Source organism: Colias croceus, chromosome 26, assembly GCF_905220415.1.
Source record: "Colias croceus chromosome 26, ilColCroc2.1".
NCBI classification, from domain to species: Eukaryota; Metazoa; Arthropoda; class Insecta; order Lepidoptera; family Pieridae; genus Colias; species Colias croceus.
Window position 1 is genome coordinate 6769198 of NC_059562.1, and position 15881 is coordinate 6785078.

General features: G+C 32.4%; 1 protein-coding gene across 1 annotated transcript in view; it reads right to left on the bottom strand.

Annotated features, from left to right (window-relative positions):
* LOC123703580 (muscle calcium channel subunit alpha-1-like) overlaps positions 1–9274 on the bottom strand; it is a 62958-nt gene extending 53684 nt beyond the window's left edge. Inside the window, exon 1 of the mRNA XM_045651664.1 lies at positions 8972–9274. The gene's annotated coding sequence lies outside the window, so the exon portion shown is untranslated. The remainder of the gene's footprint in view (positions 1–8971) is intronic.
* Positions 9275–15881: the final 6607 nt, after the last annotated feature.

Here is a 15881-nt window from a genome sequence, read left to right on the forward strand (position 1 = left end):
GACACTTTTCAGACGCATTTTATTGTTTATTAAATAATATTTACTAGCTTTCGACCGCGACTTCGTCTCCTTGGTCTAAAACTTAACAAATTACATAATTAAATTTTCCTCGCAAACCACTCTATCTATTAAAAAACTGCATCAAAATCGGTTGCGTAGTTTTAAAGATCTATGCAAACATAGAGCGGGTCAGATAGCGAGTTTGTTTTATTCCATATATTGATGATGTTCTAGGCACTTGTCTTTCTAAAAAGATGTAGCTTTTTTTAGGAAAAGAATTTTCACAAGCGTTAGATTCAGAGCTTATTAACAAAGAAAAGTTGTTTAGCTATTGTTTTAATAATAAACGTTTCCCAACAGTGTTATCATTTTCATTTCCAATAATAAAAACTATATCTGTTTATTATCAATAGATCAATAGATAGATTATATATACGTGTATGATTGCAAACAATATTAGACAGCATATTATTTCCGCATTCCGGAGTATTTTTTTGACCTTTTTATGATGATAGAATGTTTTTATATTACAATCATCATCATCATCATCATCAGCCCATGTATTATGTTCCTACTTCCACGGTGGCCAAGTATGGAGTGGAAGATGTCACAAGTCCTCGAACTTTTGATTCTTCGACGTGTCAGTTTCCTCACGATTTTTTCTTCACCGTAGGGCAGTGGTGATGTTATAAATGCGCAAATAAACTGAGCCGCCACAGCACTTGAAATATTATAATAACAACCTTATAAGGGGCATATGTTCTTACTATTTAAAATAAATTATTTATTCTATTTATTTGTAAGTAAAGATTGAACGGTTTTTTATTGTCTTATAAAGTTGGCAGCCCTAGGTGTGAGCGGGCTCACTGACCTACGACCTAAATGCGCGTTCAATTGCACCACTGCGAAATACGCCTAGATGCTCCAGTTATCATTTTCCTTGTAATGTACGAAAGCTCACAGATACTTATATTAATAACTGAAAAAACATATTTAGATTTAGAGAAAGCATCCTTCTTGTATAATTATAACATACCGACGTAAGAGCTAGAAAAGCTCGCTTAAAAGAGCTTTTCGCAAAGTTAGAAGAGGACAATCTATTGAACATATTTTTTCAACATAATGGAGTTTTCTGCACAATGCAGTTTTGCTTAAATTATAAATTTAATGGGCAACTGTAATTAAAACCGATTAAAACCGCGGGGCATAGCTGTTGTGTTATTAAATAGGCCCAATATCTAGTATTTATAGGACTACGTGAATAAAGTCATAAGCTAGTAAGTTATTTTATAGAGCGTCATGAAACAATCCATACTAATATAATAAATGCGAAAGTAACTCTGTCTGTCTGTCTGTTACTCAATCACGCCTTAACTACTGAACCAATTTGCATGAAATTTGGTATAGAGATATTTTGATACCCGAGAAAGGACATAGTATAGGTTTTATCCCTGAAATCCCACGGGAACGGGAACCTGCATAGTTCATGTTTTTCTTTGACTGCGCGGGCGATGCCGCGTGTGGAAAGCTAGTTTTCTATAAGTTCTTTGTATATTACTTATCTGACCCGTCAACTATAGTTATTCGATGCAAGACAAGGGTCACGGTCCGAGTAATAGCGTTAGCTATAATATAATATCGCGGGCGTCCCTGGAGCGATAAATTCTGGGTTGATGTAATTTACAAGCAATTGTCGCGTAATTCGACGCCATTCCTTCATCTACGTTTGTTATTGAGAATTTATTGTTTTGAGTTAAATAGTTTTCACGCTTGATGATTTCCACTTTATATGAAACTAGCTTACCGCCCGCGGCTTCGCCCGCTTTGTGTAAAACCTAATAAATTATATACTAAAACCTTCCTCTTGAATCACTCTATCTATTAAAAAAACCGCATTAAAATCCGTTGCGTAGTTTTAAAGATTTATCTAAGCATACAAAGGGCATAGGGACAGAGAAAGCGACTTTGTTTTATACTATGTAGTGAAGTGATATATTACTAGCGTAAGATCCGCGGATTCGAGCGTGTATTTTATGTAATTCTAATCACTTTTAAAGGTATTATAAGGGTATTATATTTATGACTAAAAAATACCTATGCACGTCTTACATACGTCTAACTATACAAAAATCATCATCAATAATTATCGTCTAAACTCTTAAGTCAATCCAAATCTGTTCAATGCTTAACGTTTGAAAAAACAATTGTACAAGCAAATTATATTATTAATATGAAAATAAATCTGCTCTTATTTTCAAATTAATAGTAGGTATTTATCCATACTCGTAACTAGGATGTGTGTCGTAGCGATACATAATTTATTATAATAATTATTTGAATGTGTGCATCCTAGTATTACTTATCCATACTCGTCACAAGGATGTGTGTCGTAGCGATACATTACTTATTATACCTAATAAATAATTTAATGTGTGCATCCTAATAATTAAGTTAGACGGCGAGCTTTATAAGTGCAATTTACTGTCAATACTTACGCAAGTACCCCCTTCACTATACTATACATCTTACGGCTTTTGCCACGTCATGTAAGAAACAAAAATCACTTACAACCCCACCATAGGTACCTGTCTCACCCCAAAGATAGTCCTATTTTTTTCAATGTTCTTTATTTTGATTAATTATAATCTCATTAAGTAAGAACGCAACGTGGACTATTTTTGGATAATATTCTATCCATGTACCTTTTCTAAATCTAAGTATAAAGTGCACTAACCACATCTGCAAATGGTCTATTATATCAGATTTCCCCTTTTTAACTTATTTATATCAATGGTGCAATACAAATAAAAATAGCTTACGCAGAGCGTGATATATCGAGACATTTATTTTTAGTGGAAAAGCTATTGAGAGAATTATTTTTGTGAGCAATCAATTAGTGAATCAACAGTGACAATGGATGAATCATTCTTTGTTATTTTAAGGTCAAAATTTACGAGTTTGGCTCGTATTCAGGAAGGTAGCGAAGTTTTAAATTCCTACTTCTACTCAAGTTTGGGAACGCATAAATCTTTTGCTTGTAGTTGTAGTTTCTAAAAGATTCAGAAATCACGGGTATGTTATCTGTACGTATTATTATAAAGACGAAAGATTTCTTATTTATTTGCACCAAAAAACTTTGTAAACATCTGGACCGATTTCGAAAATTCTTTCACAAATAAAAAGGCTTCATTAGCGTATTACATATTTTTCGTTTTGTCCCTGTTCAATAATGTATCTTCTTGTTTGCTCGTGTATTCTAATAATGTTTATTAATTATTCGTTCGCATACACAAAAGACATACCTACTGCGACACGTGTTTCGAAGCCAGGGAGGAAATAGTTTCCCTGTCAGGAAATGAGAGGGGTTTTAAAAGCTTCACTAACGAAGTCGCGATCGAAACTACGGAACAAAGGAAATCGTTAGTTGTGTAATACTGGAGTTATGTTTTTTAACGAATGGAAAATATTATAAACATGAGGAAAAACAAATGGGTTGTGAAAGACCTTTACACTCTACACGACTATGATGTATCGAAATTGATAGTAATTTTACAACTTTAAATTATTTATTAAAAAAAGAGCGTGTGTGCCGAGAACACGTGTCAGAAGTGAAACTTCTTTGGCAAGATTAAAAGATAGCTACCAAAATCGTCTACTCCCTGACGTGACGGTAATGGCATGGCATGGCCTTAAAATTTAACTCACAGCGCGCCTAAGGAAGTTTCACTTAAAAAATAATGTCGCGATCTGACAAGATACAAGCTACTGGTCACCTATTTGACCTTTATGAAAATCGTTAGCAAAACCTGCGTGAAATGCCTCTGCACTATATCCCACAAGGGATTACGCGCGTAAACCTTTCATACCTACCTACCTGAAAGAATAATTAGATTGTTAATGTACTGATAAAAACATATAAAAACCAATCGTGCAGATTTCTTCCTATTACACCAGTAGAACGTAGCACAATAATTTTTCAAAATTAACAATTTTATCTGCCACTTAGAAACTGTCTTACCGACCCACTAACACTTAGCACAGTGACGCTGTCACCACTATCTATAAAACAACGTAATAGGTCTGGAAAGCTCCCGCCCACGCTGAGCTTACCCAAACCAACCTCAATTATTTACTGTACAAATTGTATTTATTGATTGTACTCTCTAATATCATGTGCCTACAGCAATAGCTATTGAGTTAGCTTTAAGGATGGTAAACGATACTGCAAAACTAATATGACATTATGTCGTCTCTAGAATTTGTAAATTAACGACACCGTTTTCAAACGGCGACATCATACGAATTACCTGCGAAATAGAGATGTAAACCACACTAGTCTAAACTTAAAATATAGGGTTAATCTGTAGAAATTTGAGAAATAGGAGTTGTTGCAGAAAACACTTTTAAATATTATATGCCAACTTATATTAGTATAGTTTTTTCATATTATATGCATACACTAGATTTCCGCCCGCGGCTTCGCCCGCGTTTGCAAAGGAAAACCCGCATAGTTCCCGTTCCCGTGGGATTTCCGGGATAAAAACTATCTTATATGTTAATCCAAGTTACCCTCTATATGTGTGCTAAATTTCATTGTAATCGGTTCAGTAGTTTTTACGTGAAAGAGTAACAAACATCCATAGATCCATACAAACTTTCGCATTTATAATATTAGTAGGATTTACTTCTCCAAATATTTATGTTAATAAAGCCCAAAATATGTAATATATTCATCTTTCAGTACACTAGCAACATAAAACATTTGTAACTTAAACATATTAATTCCAAATCATATTTACACCACGGAAGTATACAAACCATAACAAGGTACAAAACGCGGCGTGTCCCGTCCCCCGGGGCATGACCCGGCGTGTTGAAATAGTAAACAGTGTAGTTATAATAATTACACGTACTTTAAACTTGTGACCTTGCAGTACTCAAGTACTTTGCCCTTTCAAGCACACCAAAACACTGCTAAGTTTGAAATTAACTGCGACTAACTTAAACGCATTTGCTTGTTAGTGCAAGGTGGTTGTAAATTAATGTAAAATTACGAAGATATATGCTATGTTTTTGTTATGGTAGGTGAAATAATTTAGGTATTGTTGTTTTAAGTAAATAATATGGTTTATTATTATTGTTATTTCCGTGTTAACTAAAAACTACCAAAAATTTAATATTCCAAAAACTCTTAAACCTATTCAAATAAATACATGTCCATGTCACCGTCATCTGGTTGAATCTGCTATTTGTTTGAATGACTAGTCTTTGTCGTCATTCAATGAACGCGCTAGTCATTCAATCAAACAGCAGATTCAATAAGATGACTGCGACATCTATACCACTTTAATTAATAATCATGTCGATAGAACAGTCCTTTACAACAAATGTATAATGGGACAATTAACGGACCATCATCAAAGACTATAACATATATAAAAGAAAAATAAAAGTGATATAAATTCTTCGCACGTTCGCCATTTCGTTACGAACCTCATGGGTTCCAAAGTGATTTATTACATTTCTAACTTCTGTCGACTGAATAATTTCCCCTTATTTATCCAATAACACCTGACGGCCATATTTATTATTCTATACGTAATATGAAGTATTTTAATCGATGGAAGATTCCCAATTCACCTATTTTCGTATTACACATATTTATTTAAAAAAAATACCACCAAACTACTGATTTGTTTAGGTATATATAATTGTTTAAATTAAGGACACGTCATTATTAATGAGAATACAATTCTTTATTTTGTAAAATTTAAAATTAACCTGTTTTTGTGTTTTTCAATAATAAATAGCTTCAAAATAATTTTGCATTATTTATTATTTATTAAATGTCTATGTAGAAAATCAAACTTACAATTTTGAGATTTCCTTATTGTCTTTATGACCTCTCTATATTATTGTATATTTCGATTTAAACAACTCGCCTTATATTAGCTTCACCTGTTTTGTTTCTTTGTATGCAACCGACATTTTTATAGATAATCAACTCTTTTTTTCTTATTTAAAATGGACAGATTTATGGATTGGCGGCATAACAATAATTTTTAAATTTAAGTTATTTCAAGCTTGTTTTTTACTTTTCAACAACATTAATCATTTAAAAATACAGTTTCAGCCAAGATGCACACGCGGCGTGCCAGGCCCGGTTTATCTCCCGTATGAACCCGTGACCCGGTTACTGCGTGCGCTCTATTGCACTTTTTGAGCAAACCCTGGAGAGCCGTCGAGTGAGCTGATTGGAATTATTGACCGACTTTGTAAAGAGTGATAGTGTTTTTAACACGCTTTTATTAGCTTCACCTGTATGTTTGTATGCAACCGATTCCTTTAGACTATTCAAATTTTGATTAAATACAAACTTTGTACTCTTATCAAGGATTGGTTACAATACAATAATTTCATGAGTTTAATCATATTTTTAGGTTTTTTAAGCAATAGTAATTGGCGTGATGATATATAGCCTATATATAGCCTTCCTCGATAAATGGGCTATCCAACATCGAAACAATTTTTCAAATCCGACCAGTAGTTCTTGAGATTAGCACGTTCAAACAAACAAACTCTTCAACTTTATAATTTTGGTACACAATAATTTCATGAGTTTAATCATATTTTTTAGTATTTAAAACATTATTAATTATTTGCAAGTATTGTAAACAACGTGAAATGGAAATGCGGTTTTATGGAAGTGGTTAAGTAATACGAATGGTTTATTAGCCGTTGGTGATTAAGTATTATAATTACAATTTACTTTTTGGGTTTAATAACTTATGTCTATTATAAATTGCAAGAGTTATTTACTTCAACATATCCATACAATTTAATAAATTGCAAAAAAAATAACTTTTTATTTTTTATTTCGATCTCTCAAAAACGACTAAACTGTTTTCTGTTGTTATTATTATATTGTTTACTATTAGCACAGAAGACATAATAGTAGCTGAACGCTATTAGTTAACATCAGGCTCAAAAATATAAGGAAGAAGTCACTATTCAAATACAGTAAGTCTTTAAGTTATTCCAATAAATATAGATAGAGAAATATATATAGAACTACAATTTTTCCAAAATTGTAGGTAGAGTGTCCGAGTTAAGATGGTTCCTCCCACGTATTTTTCCCCGCATTCATTAATAAAATTTTCAAGGGTATATTTGTTAAATCACAAGTCTATATAACTGCGTTAAAAACAACCGACTTCAAACTTGCACTTGCAACATTTACAAATAGGTACAGACAAAAATGCTCATAAAATAAAAACTACTGGGCCTATCCGAATAAAATTTTTATGGGACCAATTCGACACCATCCCGCATCGAACAAAAAAAGAATCACGTAAATCGGTTCAGAAACCTCGGAGTAATCGGTGTACATACATAAAAAAAAACATACCGGCCGAATTGATAGCCTCCTCCTTTTTTTGGAGTCGGTTAAAAAAGAGGGTTTAAGTTGAAAGAGGGTTTAAGTAGATTAAATCTGAGGTACCGATAAGTAATCCGACATTAAGGAGATTTCGTACAGAGCCTATTACGAGGCTCGATCGTGGATTACTTTGAATTCTAAGGGTCCGTGGCTAATGATGATGATGTCTCCTCTTTGTTGCCGAATTTAGGTCCTAATTAAAGCACCTTTACATGAACTACTTGATGTAAGTACTGCGGTCTGAAGGATATAAGAACTTACGAAAATGTCACAAATGAATCGAGACATTAAAACAATTAAGTATTGTATGAATTGCAAATATTGGTTAAAGATTTTATGCTTTCTGATATTGTTATTTTTTAAGGCCATGAATCCCTTTACGAAGAAATGATCATTTATCTGAAGCCACGATTATAAATGTAGAATATAATATAATTAAAAAAAAATATCTGGAAGCACACCGTAATAAAGCTACTTTTATAAGTAGCTTTCAGTATTTACTGCAACATAGTTGCAGCGCTGATTTTCAGTGACCCATCTGTAACTATGCCAACGTTAGTTCGTTCACTTATATCAAAATATACATTTTAATATCTAGTGTAACTTTCACTAAATCAGAAGCATGAAATACCATAATTAGGTCATATTGCTTTCCAAAGAACGTATTAATTGTTGTGTATATTTAATTCATTTGTGATTTTATTATCCTTAGATGTGTTTTTTAAACAAGCTTCTCTATCTTGTTACATCAAGATAGAGCTACTTGTCGGAATGTTGCAACTTATTATTTTACACCTTGAAACAATAAAAAGTGAAAACGTTTCATATGTGAAAAAGGTAAATAGCTATATGAAAGATGCAGTATATAATTTATTTCAGATATTTCGGTATCATTTTTAAAATAATAATGACCGTAAGTCGCTATAACAACGCTCTAAGCTACCTCTACATTAAGAAGTCAAAGAAAACCAATACAAAATTGGTATGAAAATTCGCAAAAAACTCTATCGCACTTTCCACTTTCTATAGTGCCCTTATACCTCAAGAATGCCTGTAACTATAGACTTAAAAGTACACAGCTACAAGAAAAGTGCAATTAGAAGATAATTAGGAGACTAGTGACGTCCGATCGCAGTCATTAATCACGCGTAATGATATTTATTGCCTATCATAGAGCTATTTATAGTTTTAATAAATTACTTTTTAAAATGCATTGTAGAGCTTTCTCTAGCTTTCTTAATATCAAGTTTAAATTGAATGTAGAGTTTGAATGTGTACTCTATGTAGAGTTTTAGGAAAATATTGTTATTATTGAAATATTTCATTTGTTCATATACTTTGGAGTTTATTGAAAAGGAACTTTTAAATACAACTTAGATGTTAGTAACATTATATTTATTTCACATTGTAATAATAGAGCTTTATACGAGTACACAAATGAAATACTACGCTCTACGTTTCGACGCTCGCATTATAGAGATCTTAGAGCAAGTACCTACATATGTTTAAGGAAAAATAATTTAAAATACTTACAAGGTAGTTGGAAGGTATAATTAATAGGAAACACACACACACAATCTATACCACAACACACACAAATTACGACTATCCGTTGTTATGTCCATTACAATAAATAGCCAAGCGTGTCGCGTCACACATTTTTCACGGTGGGCACGCGTTCTCCATGATTATTCGACTAATTACTTGATTTTTGGATGTTGAACACGCCTCGATTCTTTTTTATTTTGTTACAAGGCGATGGCTTGAGATCAAACGGTACGTAAGGCGCGCGCAGCGGTGTTCGCCCGCGGCCAACTTCGCTCGCTCCGGGCGGGATGCGCGGCGCATCGGGGCAACTTCACGGCGCCGGCGTGAGATCTGACCTCGATTTGACGTAATAAATTATTTTCGAAACAGCAACGCATTGGGCACCTATGCACGTATGTTTGTTCTTCACCTTTGCGCCCGAATTGGCGGTTGATGGGCTTGATCACGAATGTTTAGATATTTTTTTGTAACATTATAATTAAACATGTATATATTTTTTTGAATAATGAAATGCAAATATGATTTATTATCAATAATCTGTAGTTTATATGAAAATAATATAATAACAGTTAAAAGAGAAGCTCTATCATTAAAACACAAAGTTCTCTTAGTAACAATGAAACATACCTCTACAATATTAAAAATGTTACGAAAACAAAAAAAAAAAAAAACAATGTAAGGCTTTTCTCATTTAGTACACAAGAATTTAAAACTCATCACAGACCTAAAGGTGCCTAAAGTTAGTCAACTAAATGAGGGAGTCAAGAGCGTAGCGAGCTGCGAAATATCGTAGAGGCCCTACGCTACGCTTGTAGAGCCGCTACGAAATTTTAACCTTGAGACAAACGGACTTGAAAATTACATTTGAACTAGAGTTTTACGCTTAGCTTCACTTTTTAAAATGTTTCTCCAGAATATAATGTGAAGAATAATATTTTACCTTTATTTTACAGACTGGTCTACTAATTATAACGTCTACTAGTATACTATTACCAATTCTGAGGAAATGTATAAAAGGTTTTCCTTCAAGTTCAATCCGCGACAATTAGCGAGCAATAATTAGCAAGCTCCTATTTATCATGCTGATAATTTCATTATTTCTTCTGTTATATTGTGAAAGATATTTCCACTTTACATATTATATATTATGTAAAAGCGAAAATGCTTATTAATTTTTGTGGATTTGTATACTTTGTTACATTGATTAATTTTACTGTGGGCACTGACTTCAAAAGTTTTCTACGTAAAGTTTGTTATGTATCTACAGAAATGACTGTGTTGATGTTTTTCTTGGAATTGAAGAGAGGAAGCGATATAGACCAAAATATTTGTTACCTTGTTGAATAAAATTGTTTTTCTTTATTGATATTCGTAATATTCTTTGGATTTTATTTTCGATGGCTATTTTTTTAGTAAATAAAGATTTTTGAATAATTGTAAAATTGTACATAATATTATAAACTACAGAATAATAAGTTGGTATAAAACATTAAACATTGTGTAGCTAACACCTACTTATCATCAAGTAATACTATTCTATTTACAAGTTAAAACACTTAAAAATATATTACTTCTTTAAATGAATAAATGACTGATTTGCCAATTTATTATTATAGTACTCAAAATACTTACGCAAGAGAACGGAAGTAAGACTTATTACGCATTATATTTAGAGCAAAGGGAACAATGATTCATCTCATACTTCACGCTTGAACGTGAATCATGAAATACTTTGATTTATTTATTTTCTTTCCGGTAGGCGTTAAAGCTTCGGAAATTTGGGTCAACTGCTAAAGAATGCGAATTCTGGTTTGCTTGTAAAAATAAAATGTCAACATTTGATATCTAATTAGCCTCCAACTGGACAACTTATCTTCACCAGAGATTTATGTATAATGTGAAATGAAATAAATTATAATTTCACACATAAATTAATTGCAGAAAAATCATCTTATGTTTGAGGCAAACAAGATTGTTACATAGTGCAATATATTATTTATTTATTTATTTAGCCTTTTTGACTGGGTGAGAATGGTTTTTCTATTATTTTTTTGGCTGTATTGTTTTCATCGCTAAAGTATATCCCTCAACTCAGTGTGCCTTCTGGCAAAGGCCTCCTCCAATAATTTCCATTGCTTCCGGTCTTGGGCGACTCTCCTCCATTTGGGTCTCGCGGTAATTTTAAGCTCATCTTCCCAGCGCATATGTTGTCGTCCTCGACTTCTCTTGCCAATATATTACGCTCTTTAAATTTCACAATTAACAATTCATACACGTAAAGTATGCTTGACATCAGCAACTTTATCTACCTGATAAGTCATGTCATATATAATTTTAGATCTAATAGATAAGTAAATATAAAAACGCATAAGTATAAATACATAGTTTCTATAACCACGTAAACACACTGTGCAGACAGTTGGTCAGATAATGTCATATCACCATTGAACAACTTTGCCAGTGTCTGCGTATTGTCCGCATCTAACTCGTGAACTATACGACATAATATAGGTAAAGTACATAATAATAGACATAATAGCATAACGTTAGGTGATGTGTAATATAAAAATTTTATGATAGGTTCAAAATTGTCTTGTAATTAAAAAAAATCTTGAGCGTTTAGAACTTTTTCATCTACTTGCTCAATTGACTGGTCTTAAAAAATTATAATGGCTAAGTTAGTTTATCTGGTTTTAACTGTATTGAGCACCATTTCCCTGTGGACAGGTATCACTATCACTAGATAAATAGTATAAAACATAGTCGCTTTCTCTGTCCCTATGTCCCTTTGTATGCTTAAATCTTTAAAACTACGCAACGGATTTTGATGCGGTTTTTTTTAATAGATAGAGTGATTCAAGAGGAAGGTTTTAGTATATAATTTATTAGGTTTTAGACTAAGCGGGCTAAGCTGCGGGCGGTAAGCTAGTATATTATAACCTCACACCATCGTGCTGTGTATGTGCTTATCTTCAGCTTTTCGAACCTAACAAATACATAGCTAATATAGTAACAAAGATATCCATAATCTCCTTATCATCTCTATCTACCGTTTTGCAAATATTTTTATTATTTTTTTATTCGATTTTAGAAAGAAAGTTCATAAACTGCCTTCACAGTTTAAAACAGTCAAGTGACGGGCACGAAAAGACATCCGATGATGTCAAACTGTCAGAAATCAACACGTATCTATCCACAGCATGAACTGTGCCAACTGGCAATATCTAGCCTTTCTTCACTTCTTATTACAATTGTTAATGTATTAAATTAAATAAAAAATTTCACGTATATTTTACATGTTTATTTCTTGTTAAAACTGAACTCGTTTTGACGGGTGTCGCTGGCAGCTTTTGTTTTTAAATTTTAAACGTATTTTTGTTTGATGTTTTGTTTTTTCCTTTTTGTTTCGTATTATTGTAACTTTGCTTCATTATATTATTTGTAACTCGTTTTAAGTATATTGTTCGTGACTTGTGATATTCACAATAATGAAATTATTGCAGTATAAAAGCTCAAACAACATATTATATGATTTTTACAAAATTTTTAATATATACTTAATAATTCTACTTACAAAACAACATGAGAAGCTGTAGAACATGAAAAACATTTTAATCATTTTACTTATCATACTTTGTGAAAACTTAGACATCACTACACAGTATAAAACAAAGTCGCTTTCTCTGTCTCTATGTCCCTTTGTATGCTTAAATCTTTAAAACTACGCAACGGATTTTGATGCGGTTTTTTTTAATAGATAGAGTGATTTAAGAGGAAGATTTTAGTATATAATTTATTAGGATTTAGACAAAGCGGATGAAGCCGCGTGCGGTAAGCTAGTTATTGATAAAGTAAGCTTTTTTTAAGATACTGCCTTCGGAAAAATCGTCACTGTATGAGGCTTTTTATGTTACAGATTTATTATGCCACAGACACATTTTGTTCACGTGTTAAATTTATAACACCTCCCCTTAAACATTGTAAAATATTCACTACTCTAAAGACCAAATTAGTAGGTAGTATTCGTACTTTATGACTTAATATCTGCTTATACATAGCGAGTGAAAAACTGGTTCAAGCGGCTTTTAATTCTTTGCACAATACATAATAACAATAGGTTCAAAGTTAATTGCAAAACCGCCCACAAGAAGTAGAATTTAATAAAGAACCACGTGCTTCGTGCCCGTAATTAAGCGTCGAGAGCTTTGTATTGACCTTTGTCGAACATTTTTCACGTCAGTCGACAATAATTATTCAAGAGAGGAATAAATTATTTTAATTAACACTTTTTGGTATAGTTTATCTATTTAATGTTGCCTTATTTATTACTAGCTTTCCGCCCGCAGCTTCGCCCGCGTTTTCAAAGAAAATCCCGTTCCCGTAGGATTTCCGGGCTAAAACCTATCCTATGTCCTTTCTCAGGTATTAAAATATCTCTATACCAAATTTCATGCAAATTGGTTCAGTAGTTAAGGCGTGATTGAGTAACAGACAGACAGACAGAGTTACTTTCGCATTTATAATATTAGTATGAATGTTTGTACATTCTTTGTAACATTTTAAACCCTTTTAGGAGATAATTAAATGATTTTATTTATTTGTGTACTTCATTACGTATAGATAGGTATTTGAGATCGTTCTCTCCACGTGTTATGACTCGTGATGATAAATATATCGTTAAGTTTCAGTAATGTATGTTTCATCGCGATGCTTGCATTGGAATTTTGACTGCATGTTAGATTTAACCAGAAGAGATTTAGAATTAAAACATTTTTAGTAAACTCTGCCGCGATAACTAAAAATGCAGTAATCGCAAAATGGCGGTTTTGAGATAAACGCGGGAAAGACATTTTTACATATTTGAGGAAGATGTTTATATTTTATAGCCCTTGAAATCTATCAATAAAATTGGAAAAAATACAAGCTTTACAAAGATAATTATCTTATATTTCATAAATTAGTATATCCATTAATAATGCGTATTATTGCGTTGAGGTTAAGCATCAGGCCATGTGAAAATCACAGGACACTAAATCTAAATACAGTACTTGCACTCATTACTGCATTATGTTCTAGCGCATGTTGATTACTGCGTTATTTTTTAGTATTTGATACAGGTTTTTAATGTCCGGGGCTAAGTAGATGTACACATAATATCTTCTCACTTTTACACAGATTTAAAAAAAATACTCTACGGTTGAAACCTACTGCGGCGATATTAAAATTAAACAATTTGTAGAAGAAAATTAAGTTTTATTAAGACAACATTTATTTTAACATCAGTTAAACTGACATGTACATGACTTAAAAAACAAACAGCGCGCAGGAGCAGCACACGTGCCGCACGTCTCACTTCACCGAACGACGACGACGCAGAGATTTGCTTCAACAAAACGCAGCACTGTATCGTACGGTTACGATCTCGCGAACTTTTACCTGTGCTTTTACTACACACAAATGCAGTAATGTGGAGAACTGCGTTTTGACGTAGCAATTGGTCTACAGACACTAGAATAAAATGCTACAGTAATGGCTATTACTGCACTTTGTTTTAGGGTATCTTAACAAGAACTGCATTATTTTTTAGCACATGTTTAATACGGCGCTTTTTCTTATCATTGATATAGTTTTCATGTAAGTACTGCAAAAATCGTTAGCTAAAAAACATACTTCCGGGTACTTTTTTTATGAAATTATTTTTTTTTCATGTTAATAAACCCCTTGGGATCCCATTTCTTGCAAAAAGTAAAAATCCCAAAAATGTCGATTACTGCATTCTTTGTTATCAGGGCAGAACTGTCTGTCCGTGAATACGTTCGCTGTAAAGTGAATAAATCGCGTTTAAAATCCGTTATAAAGTCTCCTGTAAGTCTAATGCTTATGTTAGTGTTATAGTCTAATATTATCTAAATGCAAGTGAGAGTTGTAAAATTAGAAATAAATTCGACCACGGGTATTACAATCCGTAATAGTAAAATTAAAATATATTGTAATATACTGTACGAAAGCCTATAAAACCACAACAAGCTAATCTGGTGAATTTCATAGAGTTTGAGAAATTTTCCTCGCATTCTTTTTTTGTGATTAAAACCGATGCATTTGCATTTTATATATATTTTTTTTATAAAATACGATTAAGGATTTAAAATAACAAACAAACTTTATTTTAAATCCTTACCTAATCGTATTTTATACTTGGTAGAGCTACTTTTATATATAAGTAGTAGCTCTACCAAAAATTAATGAAAGCTTCTTGATAGAGCTTGAAGTAAATATGCAATTTAAAGTTAAACACAATTTAGTGTTACAATAATTTATGAATAAACTAAGCAAGTCTATTGATTTATAAAAATTAAATTATAAAGTATTTTATTTCCATACCATTAACTCGATCCTCCACAAGTTGCACTCAAATGAAACACATCACTAAAACGTGTAAAATGATTCACTCAAAAATCACCACACTATAACATTCTTTTACACTTTTGGCACTAAATCACGAATTCCGATTTAGGTTATCACTACATAGTATAAAACAAAGTCGCTTTCTCTGTCCCTATGTCATGACAGAATGGATTTTGATGCGGTTTTTAATAGATAGAGTGATTCAAGAGGAAGGTTTTAGTACATAATTTATTAGGCTTTAGACAAAGCGGGTGAAGCCGCGGGCGGAAATTTAGTTCCAAATATTTTAGAGTTGCACAGCGCACGCGCACGTCTCACCGCAGTGAATTTCAAATTAATAATCTCTTCCTCAATATTATTTTTAGAACCGCTATAGATGCATAGCTGATGATATAACGAAATCTAAGTTTTATTTAGCTAGATTATAGTGGCGAAATGTTAATTGTATTTATTTCATTCGAGTTAATGCTCTTTTATTTTTATTATATGC